General features: G+C 43.3%; 1 protein-coding gene across 8 annotated transcripts in view; it reads left to right on the top strand.

Annotated features, from left to right (window-relative positions):
* The window catches only part of HDAC4 (histone deacetylase 4), a 1367213-nt gene that overhangs the window by 385998 nt on the left and 962547 nt on the right, over window positions 1–18668 (top strand). For 2 of the 8 annotated variants that reach the window (XM_078681414.1, XM_078681418.1), the window contains exon 1: window positions 2513–3660. The exons of the other annotated variants lie outside the window; for them this stretch is intronic. The gene's annotated coding sequence lies outside the window, so the exon portion shown is untranslated. Of the gene's footprint in view, window positions 1–2512; window positions 3661–18668 lie in introns of those variants that run through there. 8 annotated transcript variants of the gene reach the window in all.

Genomic DNA, 18668 nt, shown 5'->3' with positions numbered 1-18668 from the left:
CTTTATACGTTGTTGAGGCATTGGTGTAGGTCAGAAGGAGACACTGCTTTATATACAAAAATATGTCCATTGAAATGGAACCAAAATGCCAACACGCAGCTTTACTGATAAAACTATATAGCCCAAATAATAATGTGAGGATATCCTTTTCAGAAAACGTGCATCATTTGAACATCAGCAAGTAAAGTGTCTTGATTGTTTTTACCCTATTAAAACCCTGTTTCCGGAACACTTCTGAACAAGTGTCCATTTGTGGTTTCCTAACCGCTGAGATGTTTTAAAAACATTGCTTCAGTTCATTTACAGTTATTTAAAAGTTGTGTGTTACAAAAAAACACACATTGTGTCAAGTGGCGTCTTGTCCCTTTGGCAGAGTACGACCCCTCATCTGTTTTGCAGTTTACAAAAAGCCCCAGCTTACAGCCTTTGTTTTCACGTGCCCTTCACCACTGCAACCAGACTGTCCAGTGGTGCATTTTTTCTATCCTGTCTTTGACTGCAAAGTTAGAGAATTTTGTAAAGACCAATCCACATGTTAAAGGAATAAGCATGAATTTGTCAGACAATACAGCCTGACATTTGCCCTCTATTCATGAACACATAGCACTTGTGGCAAGCTGAAAACACTTGAAGCCATCTTTAGTGCCATTCACCTTTTCATGTCAGACTTGTGATAAAGCTGGGTACTATGTGTGATAATTTTCTAGACTTTGTGAACTTGGTCCTCGGCTGGTTGTGCAAAGGTGTAAAGTTTGTATATGTAGAGTGTTCTTGTGGGTGGTGCTGTAGAGGAGATACGTGGTGTTCAGATGCTCATTATCTCATTCATTCTGTTAAAGAGGAACAATTTGCCATTATCAGTATCCAATTTTTTTAAGTAAAAAGAATTACGGCTAAAGGTGGCATTATGGGGATTGATACGCATTTCCTACGTTGCGATTAAGTGAATTAAATGCATAGTGGCAAAGGTGGACTTACCGGATGAAAGCATCTTGCCACGTTTTATATGCCTCTGTAAATAAATTACATTATCTTGGCTGGTCTGGAGTGGGCTTACAGGTGAATCAGAACTTTGACATCCTTTTGTGAAAGGCCTTACCCTCCACCGGCTAGAAAGAGGCATTACCCACCACCGGCTAGAAAGCTGCATTACCCACCACAGGCTAGAAAGTGAGGTGGTAATTTCTGATGTGCCTCATATGTCCAATTTAAACATTCAGACACCTTATTTGCAAATTGTATAAAGTTCCTTATAATATACAATCATGTTTGAATGGGTAGCTACAGTGGTTTAAACCTGGGGATATTAACACAGACATTGCAAGTTATTGCGATATGAAACAGGTTAAGACTTCTGTGTACTAGGCTATGTCTTCAGATCACGAGTTTAAAAGAGCTTTCATAAGTGAACTTGATGCAGGCTTATACATCACTAAAGGTTGGATGTCCTCAGATGGGGGAGACAGTTAACTTCTTACACAGCAGTAACTATTTGAAAAGTAATCACTTGTCCATGAGTATTCTCCCATTTCATTATCTCCCGCCTCAAGCAAGCCACTATGCATTACAGTACCCAGATCATATTTTATTCTTGTCACGCCAGCCATAGTCTACTTAACCTATAAACTGTTTAATTCACATGCTCGTTTGAGACCCTCCCAAACACTGATGTGCTTAAAGACCTCCCTTCAGTAGCTATTTTTTGTATTAACCTTATTATTGTACTCCAGGCTGCCCAGAGGCTGTCCTAATACAAATCATTTTAGCCTCAACTACCCATCTACAAGCCAATCAAGTGGAAATGTAAACACTTATTCTACAAGGGCACTCCATGTTAGTGCAAGTATGCACCAACCAGCCTCCTAAATAGCCCCCAAGCACACTCCACATTATACTAAAGTACAGTTGAAAAGATACTGCTTTGCCAGTCGGCGTCTCACCATCTTTTGCCCCTGTGTGCCTCTGACTAGTTCACTGTCCTGAACATCATTCTGGTAGCTTGATGCTTGTTTCTGATAGTGCTTATTGTGCTACACCCCAAATCTATTCCGCTGTGGCTGCTGGGCCCTGGTTTTCTGCAGAAATGGATGAGCCTCTGAAAGCTCAAGATAGACAGGCTCTAACTCAGCTGGAAGTCTGCTCTGGCTCAGCTTGAGGTCCTCTTGGACGCTCAATTCCAACGAGCAGAGTTTAATGTAGGTTTTTTTGCATTGCATCCATGCTCTAACATCATGCACAAAGAATTAACAACAATGCAGTGACATTTGATGTAAAAAAGAAGAGTGAAAGAGGTAAAGTATTTAATTTCGTCGAGCTGCCTTTTTCTTTACAATCACATATAACTGACTGCACTTCCATATGGGTGAGTTCAGGATGTGCGCTGTCCAAAAATCTCGTTCTTGATTTAATGGACTATAACGTAGATCCACGGACAAGCAGAATCTAGGCCGCATGTAGGGTACAAATGACAACTGACTTGCCACTTGGTACTAGAGGCATTATCCTGGTTTGAGTGAATGAAATGATCACTATCACGTTTAATAAAAGCTTCTCAAAGAAGTAATATAATCTTACCTACTACATTTTCCGTATGTTAAAGACATACCATAATATGCAGTTTGAAGTGAATTTATTTTAGTTTACATGATATCTGTATGCTTGAGCTAAATGGCTAATATTTTCAATCGGCGGTCTATTAGAGCTGAGCCAAAACCCTTGGTCTGGCTCTTATTTATTTATTTATTTTATTTTGAGAGTTTTATATATCTTGTGGATATCAGAGCGCTTTACAGTACGTAAAATTCTTTACACATCAGTTAAATGCAAGTCAAAGCGCTTATACATAACATCTCATAAAAGCAAAGTAGTAAGGTACATCACAAAACTATCCCGGTGAGTCAGGTAAAGGGTAGATATAATGTCTAGGATGCCCTGGATGGTCCATTCATTGTCATAATAAGGATTAGTAGCGAGGGTACGTTTGGTCTCAACATTTCTCGTTGCCTCGCCCGCCTCAGAGGTTTCCGTGTTGTGGAGTAGGCTCAGCCATGCCTGCGGAGCGCGACTAGCTGCTGCATCTGAAGGAGGAGGCGGGCTTGGGGGCCCGCCTCGCACTCATCACACACCCTTCGAGGCAGCGCCTCGGCTTCCGCGGCATTTGTGATTGTGCTGTCTGGAGCCGTGTGGGCAGAGCTGGAGATCCGTCACGGAAGCAGGACTAGGGCTTCAGCTGCCCATCCTCCGAGAGACAGTTGCCGGGAGTGCTCGCCCGCCATCCCTTTTCTCTCGCGCACTCTGCCTTCTATATTTCCCTCACGTCGGACGGCCAACAAATCAAGAAGCGGTGCGTTGTTTTCAAAGCGCAGCTGGTGACAGGACGCTGCCAGGGCTGAGCGCAGCGTCGCAGCGGGGACGTGGCCGCGCGCGAGGAGCTCGTGCGTTCGGCAGCCCTCCGCCAGGAGTCAACAAGGAAGTTGAGCAAACCCCAGGGCGAGGTTTCATGGAATATCGGAACCCAACAGCTGATGGGTTGAATAGTTAGGTGTTCGTGGGCGTCTTCTGGACAACCGGCGGCCTCTTGGGGCGCTGTGCTGGGCTGCCTGTGCATCTGTGGACCCCGTCTGTTTGTATCGATGTGACCGGCCCGCTGGGGACACGCAGGTGAAGGTTTCTTTTTTCTTTTTCTTTTTTTTTTTACTGTTTACATATAATCTGTCTACCCGAGCACCAGCTATTTGGAGGTAAGGTGATAACTTATTGTGAACACGTACTTATTGTCCCTCTGTCACGGTCTTGTACTTTATTCAAAAGAGCGACTAGACGTCACTTGGGGCGGCACCTCTCGATTTAGTGAATGGTGACAATGTTCGGTTGCTCTTTCCCACACGCCTTGAAGATTTTGTTTTACCCTGCGACCTCATTTAGTACAAATATCTAGATTGAGCGTGAGAGGCATAATAACTCTCAGGCAATGCATTGATTTTTTGTTGGTCTCCAGGTAGCATGGTTAGAGGTAATATTTTTGGACACATTAGAACTAGCCAAGTTAGGTACGTATGAAGTTATGTTTTTGGCAACGTTACGGATGCAGTAGATTCTTTATTGGACAAGGTGGAATTGTGAGGTTCTGTTGTGCCTGCTTGGCCCTGTTGTGGCGGTATGCTTAAGGTTTTCACCAATTATAGATTTGCGGAGTTTCCTGTTTGACCACAATGTAATGGTGGCAGTTTGTAATTGGTTTTGCGACGCCTGAGTGGAGCAGTGAGAATGTGCGCTGTCCAAATGACCAGAACATGAAATGTACTGGTGTGGATAAGGATTGTCAAACCATGTTCGATATATGTGGGAGTTATTTTTTAATCTTCCCCGCCTCCCACCTTCCGTCCAGCTTAGCCTCACCCTGCCCACCTTGGGCCTCACCCTGCTAGGTGTATTTTTGCACTGTATGAGATCATTTGCGTGCACTGAGTCCCACTGCAGTCTCATTTTCTCCTTAAATTGTGGGATGCTCCATCATAGATGCAACTGTCGAACAGGCAGCTGTCTTAAACTTCTGGAATACATTGGAGAACCGGGCATGGCATTTAGTTAAAAAAAAAATTCTTGTAGATGTTGTGGTTACGGGTAAAGATTTAGTGAACCCAGGCATACGCTTTTTATTTTCTTTGCTATCTGTTTTGTTGGGCCCTTGCATGACGGGGAGTTGTTTGCAGTTAGGTTTTTATGGCTGGCATGTCTTTTAGCAGTGTGTGGACATGGTAATCATGCTGCTGGTAGGCTGTGATCCTTGTGTGTGATTTCATAGGAATTTTGATATCGTTGGGCTTATATTCTCCCAGATTTCTTTTTAATCTATTGCCTGTTAGAATGTTGGTAAACCTGCTCTTAACTCATTTGAAGGCATGCGTTATTGTCCCAAGCTGTTGTCTTAGAGTTCCGGGGTTGTTTTCAATTGCTAGAAAGTGATTGAGGACTTTAGGATTATAAAGTGGTCTTCATCCGTTCTATCATGTTCTTGAGACATCTTTCGGGCTGAAGTTGTGTCACATTCAAAGTGGAAGGCTGAGTAGACATGTAGCGACGCTCTCATTGGTCCATATATTTTTGCAGGTCAGATGTCTGCATTTTCTAATGTTTAGTAGTTTTCTACTATGATAAAGGTAATCCATGTTTTAAATGTTTCTTTAATGAACAAGGAATTGGTTTATATTTGGGAGCCTGGAACTACTCCTTGGGTTAAACAAGCATTTGCAATGCATTAGGTCTAGCATTTATGCGAGTTTAAGCTATTGGCCTGGTAACGGACAATGTGCTTTATTTATGTTTTAAAAACCAAAACATAAATAAAAAGCATTGTCATTTACAATGCCAATAGCTCAAATTCACATAAATGCGAGACCTATTGCATTGCAAATGGTAGCCATCACGGACAACGGGAGGGAGGGCGGGATGGGGGGGGGTGGAGGGTGGGTAAAAGCTCAGACAACTGGAAGGAGGGCAGGGGGGTAAAGAAGGCACGACAACCGGAGAGGTTAAAGAAGGCACGGACAACAGGAGGGAAGGCGTGGTGGTAAAGAAGGCACTAATGCACACCGTGCCTGCAGGAAGAGAAACTGGATAAAGAAAATAATGCTTAAATACAACATAACAGGTACCTTGTAACAACTGAAGTAAAAGGACCCGTCGCCATGGGAGGTGATAAATGAAGAGGAGGCAGTACTAAGGAGGTACTACCAAGCCTATTTACGAATCAGAAGCTAGCATTTAGGACGGACAATGACACAAGCCAATGGCAAATATGGGCGGAGAGAGGGGGGGGGCTTCTATTCCCTACTCCACTACAATAAGTCTTGCAGAGCAGCGCTTGTGCGCTGGCTCTAGGCTCGACCTAAAGAATGGACAAAAACATGGATGTTGCTGGTCACAAGATGTAGCCATAAGCATTCAGATGTTAGTGTTGGATTAGTTCAGTAGGTGAAACCACAGTTTCTTGAAACGTATTGTTTGCCATGTATTCTTGTGGCTGACTAATGTTAAGTAAGTACAGATGCACAGAGAGAGATACTGCAGTCATTATTTGTCGAGGCAAACAGCAGATGGTTATGTAATTTCTCCTGTTTATTTTTACTGAAACAAGGTCATCATGTGGTCAGCAAAATCTATACAGAATTCAATAGCGACCACTGGACAGTAAAGGGGAACTGAATTTGGCCTGTGCTAATAATTCTTGAGGGCTATTGAAGGCTGCACAGATTATAATTGTTAAAAGTTTTTTTTAAACGCAAGAAATAGTTTTATAGGGTTGTGGCCTGAGCCAAGTGGCGCCGGATATGTAACAGTGAGCACTGCTCCGGCCACTCACTTTCACCATTCTAGAGCATCCCCAGGACCACAAGGTGCAGTATTGAGGGAGGATTTCCCCCCTTGCTCTACCCCTTCCCATTCCCCCTCCCCCAAAGTAATGGTGATAGCAATAGGGTCTGCGACTGGCTCTAGGAGCATTGGAGCATTGCATGCTTGCTGAGACAACTAAAGATGGGGTCCACCCACGCCTGCATACAAAAGTGGACCTCTGTGATAGACTAGCTTTGGGGAGGGAGGCCTCGTCTCCTCCCAGTGCGATCAGGAGAGTGCCCCAGGAAAAAATGTGGTAGAATCCAACGGCTGTACAAGACTGAGGCAGTGGAAGTGGAACCTATCTGAGCGTAACATGCCACTCAAGGTTGAAAAATGACATTGAATTGAAGGCTGTCTGCCCGGTAACAACACCGACCATAACAAGAACAGATCTACAGAAGCACTAGGGTAAGGGGCCAAACGCTAAGACATGAAACAAATATACAATATGCATTTACAGAATAGTCTTGGTTGCAGCCACACAACGCACCAATACAAGTGGGGCCTGGGCACAAATACGGAGCAGTACACAGAGGAACAGGTCAGTGAGATGAAGCCATCGAACCATGGCTGCAAAGATTTAGGAGAAGGGTACTTCTAACTTTGTTTTGAGGTGACTGAGGTACAGAGGGTCAGGGACACAGCCACCTCTGACAATATCATAGAGACTTTTGATGAAAGTCCCAATTGAGGAAGGTGGCATCCGCAAACTGAAATTCTCCAAGAAGGGGAGGATAACAAACAGTTAACCATCTGGGCTAGGATTGTACAACTGTCAAAAAAGGGACTAAAATAACCTGGTGTAAAAATGGAAATTAGTCTAAAACAAGGAGTACATTCCAGGAGGGTCTAAACAAACTGGAATTGGAGGTATGATACATCACCCTACAAGAGGAAGCAACACTGATCTAGAATGCCTAGTTGAAAACAAGTAGAAAAACAAGCATTGGAAATGCAATAGGTCTCGCACCATTAGAGTTAGTGCTTTTAGAATTGTTTATGGGTTTTTTTTTGTAAATGTTTAGCATTTTTGTTTCCTGTAGCCAATGCTAAAGTATTACAAATAAAAAAAGCCATAAACATTTCTAAAAGCTCTAACTGAAATGGTCTGAGAACTATTGCACTGTGTGAGGGTGAGGGTGAGTGTGAGTGTGAGTGAGGGTGAGTGAGGGTGAGGGTGAGTGAGGGTGAGTGAGGGTGAGTGAGGGTGAGTGAGGGTGAGGGGTTGAGGGTGAGGTGTTGAGGGTGAGTGAGGGTGAGTGAGGTGTTGAGGGTGAGTGAGGGTGAGGGTGAGTGAGGGGTTTTGGGTGAGTGAGGGTGAGGGGGAGTAGTTGAGGCTGAGTGAGAGTGAGGGTGAGTGAGGGGTTGAGGGTGAGGGGTTGAGGGTGAGTGAGGGTGAGTGAGGGTGAGGGGTTGAGGGTGAGTGAGGATGAGTGAGAGTGAGGTTGAGTGAGGGGTTGAGGGTGAGGGGTTGAGGGTGAGTGAGGGGTTGAGGGTGAGTGAGGGTGAGTGAGGGTGAGGGTGAGGGGTTGAGGGTGAGTGAGGGTGAGTGAGTGAGAGTGAGGGGTTGAGGGTGAGTGAGTGAGGGTGAGGGGTTGAGGGTGGGTGAGGGTTTGAGGGTGAGGGGTTGAGGGTGAGTGAGTGAGGGTGAGGTGTTGAGGGTGAGGGGTTGGCGATTCTAAGGTGGCCCCTTACTGCAAAACTGGTTGCGGAAATCCTGGTGCATGAGCTGGACTGCTGCTGGGGCGCATTGGTGCTGTTACAAGGGTGTAAGTGCAGCAAAATCACCCGATTGAGCGCTGGGCGCTGCGCATCTAAAATGACGGCAGCGCACTGAGGGGGAGACTTCCACCGGCTGCGGCAACGGGAGATGTGCACTCTGTTTGTGAGCGGCTGGGAGGCGATTCGGCGTGCAGACTCACAGCGGAAAACTGCGGAGGCGGCAGTCCTGGGGGAGAAGTCTGGAGGGCGAGATCGCCTTAACCTTCCTGTGGTGCACTAGGCTCCCAAGATGGCAGTTATGGGATGCGGGCGGAGGCCTGATGCCGACGAAGGTGAGAGGCAGACCGAGGCGGTGAGGCGAGGAGGTGCTGAATGCTGGAGTTTCTTTGTAGCTCGGGACCTGGTTCAAGCAGCTGTAGGGACCACCAGCAACCAGGTTTGATGTCCTTGCGTGGCAGGCCGCGTTGTTTGGGGGAGCACGTTTGGGTGAGGTGGCGAGCCTGCGAGTATATTGAAGTTACAGTAGGAGAACGGGTGCGTTTGCCTGTGCTGGATTTTATTCATGCAGTCAGGATTAGCACGGTCGGGCAACTCATGTGTGGGATAAGAGAAGGGCGATCCAGCACCGGGCTAAGGGGGAGCGTGGCAATTACAGCACCGGGCTAACGAGGACAGATCCAGCACCGGGCTATGGCAGAGGAGATCCTCCGGACCGGGCGGGGTAAAGAAAAGGGGAGCCAGCAAGAGGATAAATAAACGGAGACCTCGCAAAACCGAGTTAAAAAGGGGAGAACGATATATCAAGCACTGGAGGTAAAAAGGGGGAAACATCACGAAGGTTAAAAGGGTAAGAGTTAGTAAAAGCGGTGCAAGTTTGAGTAAGAATAGATCATCCAGGGCAGCTAAAGGAAACAAGACGGAGGGAAGAGAGGGGAGGGGGGAGGAGAAATGCGTCTCGGCCGGAGCAGGGGGCGGAGCAGGGAGAGCGGGCTTTGGAATGTAATTGACACGGCCGGCCGGTCGTGAAACTGAAAGCATGGCCGGCCGGCCGTGAAAGCCTTTGATGCGGCAGGGGAAATGCGAGACGGCGGGGAGGGGGCGGAGCGGGTAAACAAAGACGGACGTGCACGCGCTTTTAAGCTCAATGCGCATGCGCATTGAGCTTAAAAGTCACGGGCACTGCAAGGAATCGCCACGATTCCTTGCAGTGTGGATAAAGAGTGGATAAGTCCCAATACTCTCGCTTGCTCGATGCGCATGCGCATCGACAGGCGAGACCTAACAAACAATATCCCAACAGGTAATGTTTCTAAGACAAATAAGTTTGTATGCAGAAAGCATTACAGGAACAGAAAAAAGGAAGACCACTATTCAATTGATTTTAGATTGTTATTCATCTTATATTTAATCAGAAAAATTATTTTCATGGTCAGGTATATACAGTTATTGCAGCACTGTATACAAGAAATCACGTGACAACCAAAAGGCACTTGGTGCTCAAGTACGTGAGAGTGAAGAACTTGGCGACGCAAGTGACAAGGTGAACAGCGTGGACGGCGCACAGTGAATAGCAGTGCAAATTATATACAGTGGGTGGCTCAAGAGTAGTGACAAAATGACATGACTGTATAGGATAATTCGCAATTTGTATTGAGCCACAGTAGAAAATGCGCCTAGTATTGCGCTGTAGATTCGACGGCGTTTCGATCCTCTTCACTTGGGATCGTCTTCAGGACAGGGTTGTCTGGTTTAAGAAGTGCTGCGGGAAGAAAAGGACAGATCAGGGGGGAGGGAAGGGAAGTGCGTGGGGGGGAGCTAGACGCGGGGAAATAACTGTATATATCTGACCATGAAAATAATTTTTCTGATGAAATATAAGATGAATAACAATCTAAAATCAATTGAATAGAGGTCTTCCTTTTTTCTGTTCCTGTAATGCTTGCTGCATACATACTTATTTGTCTTAGAAACATTACCTGTTGGGATATTGTTTGTTTTTCTACCTTTATACCCCGATCCCGACGTGGTTTATGGGTTACACTTCTGTAACTTTTTACTAGTTGAAAACAAGCCTTGAACTCCTACAACAAATGAAGAGGATCTAGATCACTACAGATATCTGAGCTGAGAACAGCTTGCAAAGAAATGCAGTATGGATGACCTAACAAATGGCATCTAATAAAGAGGGAAAAAAAGGATAGCATCAAAACGATATAACACAACAAAGTTAAGAAAATCAACCCCCAAGAAACAATTGAGAAGCCAATCGGTTCAGATGCTAAACTGGAGGTGCAATTTGCAGACGTGATCTCACAAATTACTCATAGCTTTATGGAACAGCTCTCCTTGAATGTTAAAGAAGAAACAATGGCTTGTTAAGACAGGTCTGCAATAAGGACTCCGATATGAATGAAGAGGTTTTAGAACTAGGAGTGAGAGTCCGTACACTTGTGATACAAATAAATGAAGCAGGTATCAGACATAGAACACTACAGGAACCCTACTTATAGCTCTGAAAGAAGAACATATTTTGCACGAGAAAAAAACAGGACAATTGTTCCAGGAGGAATAATTTTAGAATAAGGGGATAAAGGAGTCCTAAATCACTGGGAAGCACTTTTAAAATCTTGGGGCGGTAGTCCTTGAGGAATCAGGGGGCTCACAATGCCGACCAAATACAGCCCATAGAGTGGCTCTCGATAGCTAGCCCGTAAGCTTCCCACCTGACATCATAGTGAGATTTCACCTCTATAGATATAAGGAAGTTGAGACCAAAGGACAAACACACAGCACAGACATGAAACAAGAAGACATTGGAATTCTGCAATGTAACTGTTTTATACAGTTGTATAATACTTAGATGATAAGTGAAAGCAAAGGTACTGTGAGGGTGTTTGGAATAGAGGAAGAAGCAGGTAAGAATACCAGCCTAGGTGTTGTTTATCTTAGTTTCAATTATTCTGATTATTGTTTGGGGGCCTGGGGCGAGAGATGAGGAGAGGGGGCAATCAACACATTTTAGTTTGAAGGAAAGGAGGGGTATTAGGAGGGGAAACTATCCTTCCTCTAGTAAGGGACAAGGTGCGCAATTGAAGTGTCCATAAACTTTGCTCGCCTTCCGTCTATAGGTTATTTGAGGACCAAGACCTCGCACACAGCTGGAGACATACATTTGTTATTGAAAGACTGGTCACATCATTAAACGCACACAATCGTCCAGTCTCCATTCCATTACAGGGACAGGTGAAGGAGCAAGAGAGTAGGACAGTAGGCTGGAAACTAAACTATATATTAAAAGATGCACCACAGATACAAAACCTAAAACAAGTATTTAAACAGTATACACAATTAAGAGTGGTTAGGGAGGCCTCAATAGCAAAATGTTTGACTCTGTAAACATTGTTATTCGAAGCTACGTAGTGAGAAACGCCACCAGGATCAAAAACGAAAGGGAGTCCCAGTTGTGACATTAAATAAGGAACTACTCCCAAACAGCATCATAACTGGCTCTCTCGCAGCAAGTCTGGCTTAAAATATTGGCCACTAAAAGCCCAATTAAGTTCCTTCAATTGGAAAAGGCTGCATATGCACTAAGACGCTTAGACCTCATACCATGCAGGAGGGAATAAGGTGCAAACTCTGCTGCCTATCCGCCTTTGGGAAAAACAGATACATAATTACATTGGGGATGTCCACTTTTTGTTGGGGGGCTGGGTTTCAACAGACTCCAACCAAGGATGAAAAGGAGAAATGTTCCACAATTTCTATCAACAATTATATATACACACAGGGACCAGGTCACGAGGGGCACAACAGGGATTTCATGAAAGAAAGAAGGCTTAGCTCTTTAGAGAAGGTAGAAAATGATACATTTCTCCCTTCATTAAAGAAGCAACACTACTATGTGGTAGTTGTTTTAGTACTGGCAAGGAGCCGGGCCAGACGGGCTAAATAGCAATTGTTTTAGAAGGCATTTGCCCTGACTCTCTTATCGCTGCTGCTCCTTTAAACACACACAAAATGAAATCCGTAAACTGGAGGTGGCTGTCATAACCCTGCTATTAAAACCAAGAAAAAATGCAGGGGTACCATCCTCTAATGAGCAGATATCACTTTTAAATACGGATTATAAACTTTTCACAGACATACTTGCATACAGAGTGGAGCAAATAATGCCCTAACTAATGTACCTGGATCAAAAGGGACTAATAAACGGGAGACAAGATAGAGGTAACACTAAAAAGGTTTGATGCCTGTTTAACATAGCAGAGAAAACATTGGTACTGTTTTCCCTGGATGCTAAAATTTAATTTGGCTATGTAAATGTGTTATTCCTGAAAGCAGACCAAAGTAATATGTGATTTGGTAAAGTTGATGGGGTGGCTTCTGACTTGATGCATATCGCCATGAGTGAGGGTTAGGGTCAATGGCTTCCTAACTGAGACAGGACGAATTAGCTACTCTTTGCTTTATACCTTGAACCCTTAGCACAGAGAATTAGGAACAATGAACACATACAAGGGTATTAATGGGAATAGACACTTTCAAAGGTACCCTATTTGCAGATGATATACTCGTGAGGTTTATCAAACTCTGCTTCCTCAGCTAAAAATGTAACAAAGGAACTGGAGGGAAACAAAGTAGTAGTGAGTTTTTAGGTGAGTATGACCAAATCGGAGGGTCTCCTTGTTGCAGGCAAGGAGAGACATCCACTGAGATAAGACAGCATACATCTTTTCTCTGGTTCCTAATGCATATTCGTTATTAGAGTATTGACCTTATGCTTCGCTGAAGTCACACTATGCAGCAAAATTATCAAGCTCTGTAAAGTTCATTAAAAGTCCAGTTTCAAAGCTGGAGAGCCTTCATCTTCTGGATTGGGTTGATAAAAGGAATCAAAATGATCATCCTCCCTAAAATGTTATACCTGTTTCAAAAACTACCATTAGGGGTGAGGAAGGAGACTTTTTGAAATTCCAGAAACTTATTGACTGTAACTTATTTATGGACTAGTGGAATCTGTTAACGCTTAGGATACAGAGCAATTTACAAGCAAGAGTGAAGGCAGGTGATACCAAACGTTGAGACATACTATCAAGCATTGCAATTTAGGGTACTTGAAAGAATGGATGGTGTATGTTGGATCATACACTATTAAAGAGACCTCTATTGGAGGTACTCTGAATACCTAAGTGTTAATGGCACAGATAAGTTTATAAATCCTCAGTGGTGGCGACACTCATGAGAACATGTGGTGCTCTTACATGAAGGGGTGAATTAATGTAATATCTATTGACTTTCATGCCTCTTTGGGGTTAAGGCTGAGTTTATACTGTGTTTTGTGTAGAGGTGACTTTAGAAAATGGAAAGGCGCAGGGTTCTTCCTGTTAGGTAATATGTTTTAGAAAGGTATTCAAAGAGCTCAAGCAGAACTATGGATTAACATCCGAAGAGCCCTGTAGATATTCTCAAGTTATATGGTCTAATGAAAACATCTTGACGTTCTACTCCTACCTCATGTACATTTTATATTGTGTTGCTGAGTCGCTTTTGCTGCTCGTATTTAACTGTACACATCTATTCTCCTTATTCACATCTGTATTGATTGTTTACAGCATTTCCCAAGTCTGCCATTGGCAAATTTACCAACACTTGATCGGATCAATTTAAGGCCCTGTGGCCTAGCTATATTGCCTGAAGGTCCTTAACTCACAAGCAACTTCTGACTGTGGCCTGTTAAGGAGATTGTGAGCCATATCAAAGTTGCCCTACCCAGTGTATTATTTCTCAGTTTGCTTATTGTGTCAACCACCGCAGTTTCCATACTTTACTAATATAATGGTAGACCAATGTTGTATTCTACCTATTGCATATGCCCATGTATGCCTTAACCCACTTAATGCCCTTCTTGTGGAATGTCTCTGCACTGTGATGCACTACGGAATGTTGGGTGCTGGTTGAAGATAAGCACAGTTATGATGGGGCTGAGCTGACTGCAGGCTGCTCCTGGTGGGGCTTATTCCAGGATACTTAACATCTTACAATAAATCTTCATGAAATACCTCAACCAGCTTGGAGTCAATTACTACAACCAAGCTAGCTCCTCAATGAGTCTAGCATTGCCACTTTTAGAATAAAGGAGTAGCTCATAATGACAGTATTTAGTATCCACAATTCATGTTGACTTTGATTGAATATATTATGCTTTTCAGGTACTCAGCAAAATATGACTTTCTACCTAAACTACAATATCATTTGTCTGTGTTGAAATATTTGCCTTGTTTAATTAACACATGGGACCTAAGTAAAAACACATTTTCCGATAGATTCATCATGTCTAAAACCCATTGATACATCTGACCCAAGATTATTAAAGATTTAAGCTTAAAATAAGGATCAGGCCTTTGGCAACTCGGATTTTCTTTCTTAATTTGAACCATAATCTTAGTATACATTTGAGGAACTGGTTACTTTGAAGTATTTAAAAAAAAAAAAGGAATATGGTTGATTAGATTTGTCGCATTTGGATATTTGTGGTTGCTACCCAAATTAGTATATTTATTCAATGTTTGCATTGCTGTGCATGAAATGGGTTGTAGGCGGCCAACCCCAGGGAAGAGCAGCCCTGTTGATATAATTTTTATGCTCTTAAGGGAATGCGATGAATCCACAGCCGTTGGTGGTAAATTAATATCCATTCTAAGTGGCTCTGGAACAATTGCTGCCATTCAGTGAAGGGCTTTTGGAGCCCATCACTGTAGCTTGGGAGAAACCCTTCTCGAGCCTAGCAGTGAACAGACAACATATACCTCAGCATAGGCCAGCGCCTTCAGACCCCAATTTTTTTTATCAACATAAACACTTCACAAGAGATTTTAGTAATATAACACTCATCCGTCAGATTTAATCTAGAAGCTTTCCTCAACACTCATCTGGATCTTGACTCTAAAACGTTTGACAGCATCAGCGGTTTTTGCATACAGCAGCCTGATGCCACACACTGCCAATAATACATGTCTTCTTGGAGGGAAGGTCCCGGCAAAAAATAAAACACAAAAAAAAGGCTTTTACATGGCTGTGATCAGTCTTTAAGACCATATGAAATAGCCTTTCTCTGACCTGGTCAGAGATGATTTGGATATCTCCAAAGAGCTCTTGAAATGTGGCCTGAATACTGTCAACATGATGGCTCGATGAAGGTTGCAGTCACTACTTTACTATGCCATGTGTGGATGTGCTCTGCAGGCTTTTCCAGCGATATCAAGATGGCAGTTTTTGGACATGCCGTTTAATGGTGAAGAAAGAATACTCATGCCATGGCTCACTCGCAGCTGCAAAGTAGTTCAACCAGCAGTACTTTTGCTTTCGGTCTTCTCTAGGAAATAATCCCCCACCCTCATGGCATCAGCAACCTTCTCAGCCGAGACAGATACTACGGTAGCTTCACGTTTCCTATTAGGCAGGGTTGGACCTAAGGGATACCAATAACAGCAGCTTCAGCCTCCCGAATCCTCACCTTAGTGCGCCGAACTGGACAATTGTGCATTGGTTCCAACAGTGGAGCCATAAAGAAGATAAAAAACAACTTCAAATTCCATTGTGAAACAATTAAAGACACGAAAGAAAACAAGTACAACAGGTCTTTTACTAAACATATCACAAGGGGTGACATACACGCATAGCCTGTTTATCATGCTTTTGATTTTCTGATTTGTATCCTTCCACTGCTTACATTCAGGGCACTGTTAAAAAAAAAAAACCTTTAACTCGGTGTGCGTGCATATGTTTCCTTGAACTCTCTCTTGTGTGCTGCTTCTTTTCAAATACCCATTCACTTGTGTAGTGCTTCCCCATCACCCACACTCCCTCACAACTGACAGATCTGTAGTAGATCATCGGTAAGCCTGAAGAGGATAGTGATTTAATGTAGTCTTGTTGCCTCATCATGTAGTATTTGGTGTTTGGCTGTGTTAATGTTCAAGTGCTGTCCAATGTTCCAACGTCCGACAGTTAATGCTTTCTTTTGCTGGCTGCTGGGAAGGTTATTGCCTGGGCTCTGTTTACAATAAAGCATAAATCATCACCTGTATCCGATCATACTTTTTTCTTTACTACATATTGCCAATTACTTTTGACATACCCCACTATTCAGATCCCACCGAAAGGTGATTCAACCTGCTGTTTTTAGTGTCTCGCAATGTTTCATGATGGTACTCTTTTGGCTCCTAACGGACTCCGTGGAGCTGTGACATAGGTGTCAGAGGGCAGTGCCATGAAAGCCTGTTTTAAAATGTTGAGGTCACAGTTACACGCAGCAGAATAAAGACATATAATACTGAACACCCTGTATGGCGGGATCATTGGCGGGTATCTAGGTTAGGGAAGACGCTGTTATCTCACAATCACCTGTGTCGCTGTATTGTGCCCTTTTCACCTCTGTAAGCACTAAAATGGATCCAAGAGTTCACAATTCTTCCTACCATGTTGGTAAGAGACTTTGGTGTATTATAACGTTCTTGTTCCATATAATTGCGCTCCCAACCATCTTGAGTGTCAGTGGATTGTGATATCACTCGCAGACACCTGCCTGCACCTTGGGACCCAGTTAGCCTCCATTGGCATCCTTCCATTCATAGCCATGGTGACTCAGGCTGCAACGTCTTCTTCACAGAATGTAGATTCTACACCTAAGACTGCAACGTCGTCACAGAATGTAGATTCTACACCTGAGACTCCAGTTGGTGAGATTTTAGGAATCAAGATGCATGTGGTAAACACACCTTTGCATCTGCCAGCTCAGCCTTGAAATCCACCAACATGTCTTCTGTGCTGTGGCGTTTTTCCCATGCTTTATGGGATTTATTTACAGAATATGTTGCCGTCTCTTCCGGATAACCTCCATTCTGAGGTTGGTAACTTTGTTAGAGATGATCAGCAGGCAGCTAGGCTTACAATAAGGCATGGACACTACAGATTCTGTAGGTCGGGCCTTTGCATCTCTAGTGGCACTACGGCTTTGTGCTTGTTTGGCATCTTCGAGGTTCTCTGAGGCTTTCCCGTTGGCTTTGGTAGACATGCCATTTGATGGTGCCCATCTTTTTGGGAGTCAGGCCGATGCGAAGTTAAGACACATTTGTGGTAGACAATGGACTACATAGTCGTAATTCCTTATTTTCTGTTGATATGCTGTTTAGTTTGTCCCTATAATTGGATGGTATGTATGATACAAGCTCGCTCTTTATCATGAGATAAGCCTTTTTTGGGCATTGTCATGCCCGCTTTTGGTTGCACCACATGGTGTTCCTGCGGGGAGCAGATGTTATTGTGTCAATGCCATTTTTTATTGGTGTTTGTTTAGATGACCAAGGGATGGTTGTTTCCCTTATCTTTCTTTTGCGTCAAAGTATGAGATTTATGCTCAAAAGGTTATTGATAAGTGAAGTGTTTTACGGTTAGGAAGCTTATTAGTTTCCAGGTTTCTTTGAAGCAGTTCTGTATGCTGAGTATGCATGGCTTCTGTCTTCCAGTATTTCTTATAGAGTCATATTGTTATGTTGGTCATAGACCTGGTATGTGGAGAACAGTGCAGTTCTTTTTCGCTATTTCAGCGGAGTGCATGTTCATTGTGGGTGCTTCTCTTGTTGAAGCGTTGTGCTGGCAATCTCAGGGTCTATGCTTTGTGTTCTTTAGACTACACACTTGATTTCCTCCCTTATTGGAGGTTATAGGTAATCCTATGTTCAATTTTGGGACATTGCTGTTATGTGAACTCTGTCTTAAGCGGTCTGAGAGGCAGTGTCTGAAAAGGTTTACCTTAAGGCTGTTTTCGGCCATGCATTACATGGTAAGAGGTTTTAAGGCTTTATAGAAAGCTCATCTTATTTATTTTCCTCTAATGTTCTTAGCATACGTTATTCAGTCTGAAGGTTAATTATTACCGGTAATCTTTAGGTATGCGTCTATCATTCTCTGTACATTGAGGTCTTTGAGAGATGATGGCTGTTGGTTCTTGAAGGAGTACATATGATATGATATTATTTAGATCTAATGTTGGAATGAAGCGAGATTATATAGATTGCCATAATTGGTCAATACTTATAACAAGATTCAATTCTGTTTGGTGTCATTTTAACATCTTTACAGTCCATTATGCATCTTTTGGGTGGTCATTTTGTCTAAACAATGTTCTTTGTGTTAGGGATGGACTCTTGCTTATCTTTCTTGGTACATGAATTTTGTCTCTAGACCTTGCGATGATGGTTCATTCATCTTGGTTGTAATGGGGAAGGGTTCTGGAAGTCCTTTTTTCTGGGGTTTACCAGGACAAGTCTTCTTTAAATATATCTTTATTGGTGTAGATAATGCAGATTACATGGCATTCATGTTGTTCCTGACCCTTTTGATCCAGGAGTTCTTTTTCCCTTTTTGGGTTAAATAATGTCCGAATGCTGTCAGATGTTCTTGCTTAGGCTTTTATCCCTTTCTCCTTAAAGCTTGGTTCTTTTGTGCAGGTTGGGTTGTTTCTTAATTATATTGTCTGTGGTAGTTAC

Source organism: Lissotriton helveticus, chromosome 3_1 (assembly GCF_964261635.1).
Source record: "Lissotriton helveticus chromosome 3_1, aLisHel1.1, whole genome shotgun sequence".
Taxonomy (NCBI): domain Eukaryota; kingdom Metazoa; phylum Chordata; class Amphibia; order Caudata; family Salamandridae; genus Lissotriton; species Lissotriton helveticus.
The sequence above is the reverse complement of the archived record's forward strand: the minus strand, read 5'-3'. Positions and strand labels throughout refer to the sequence as shown.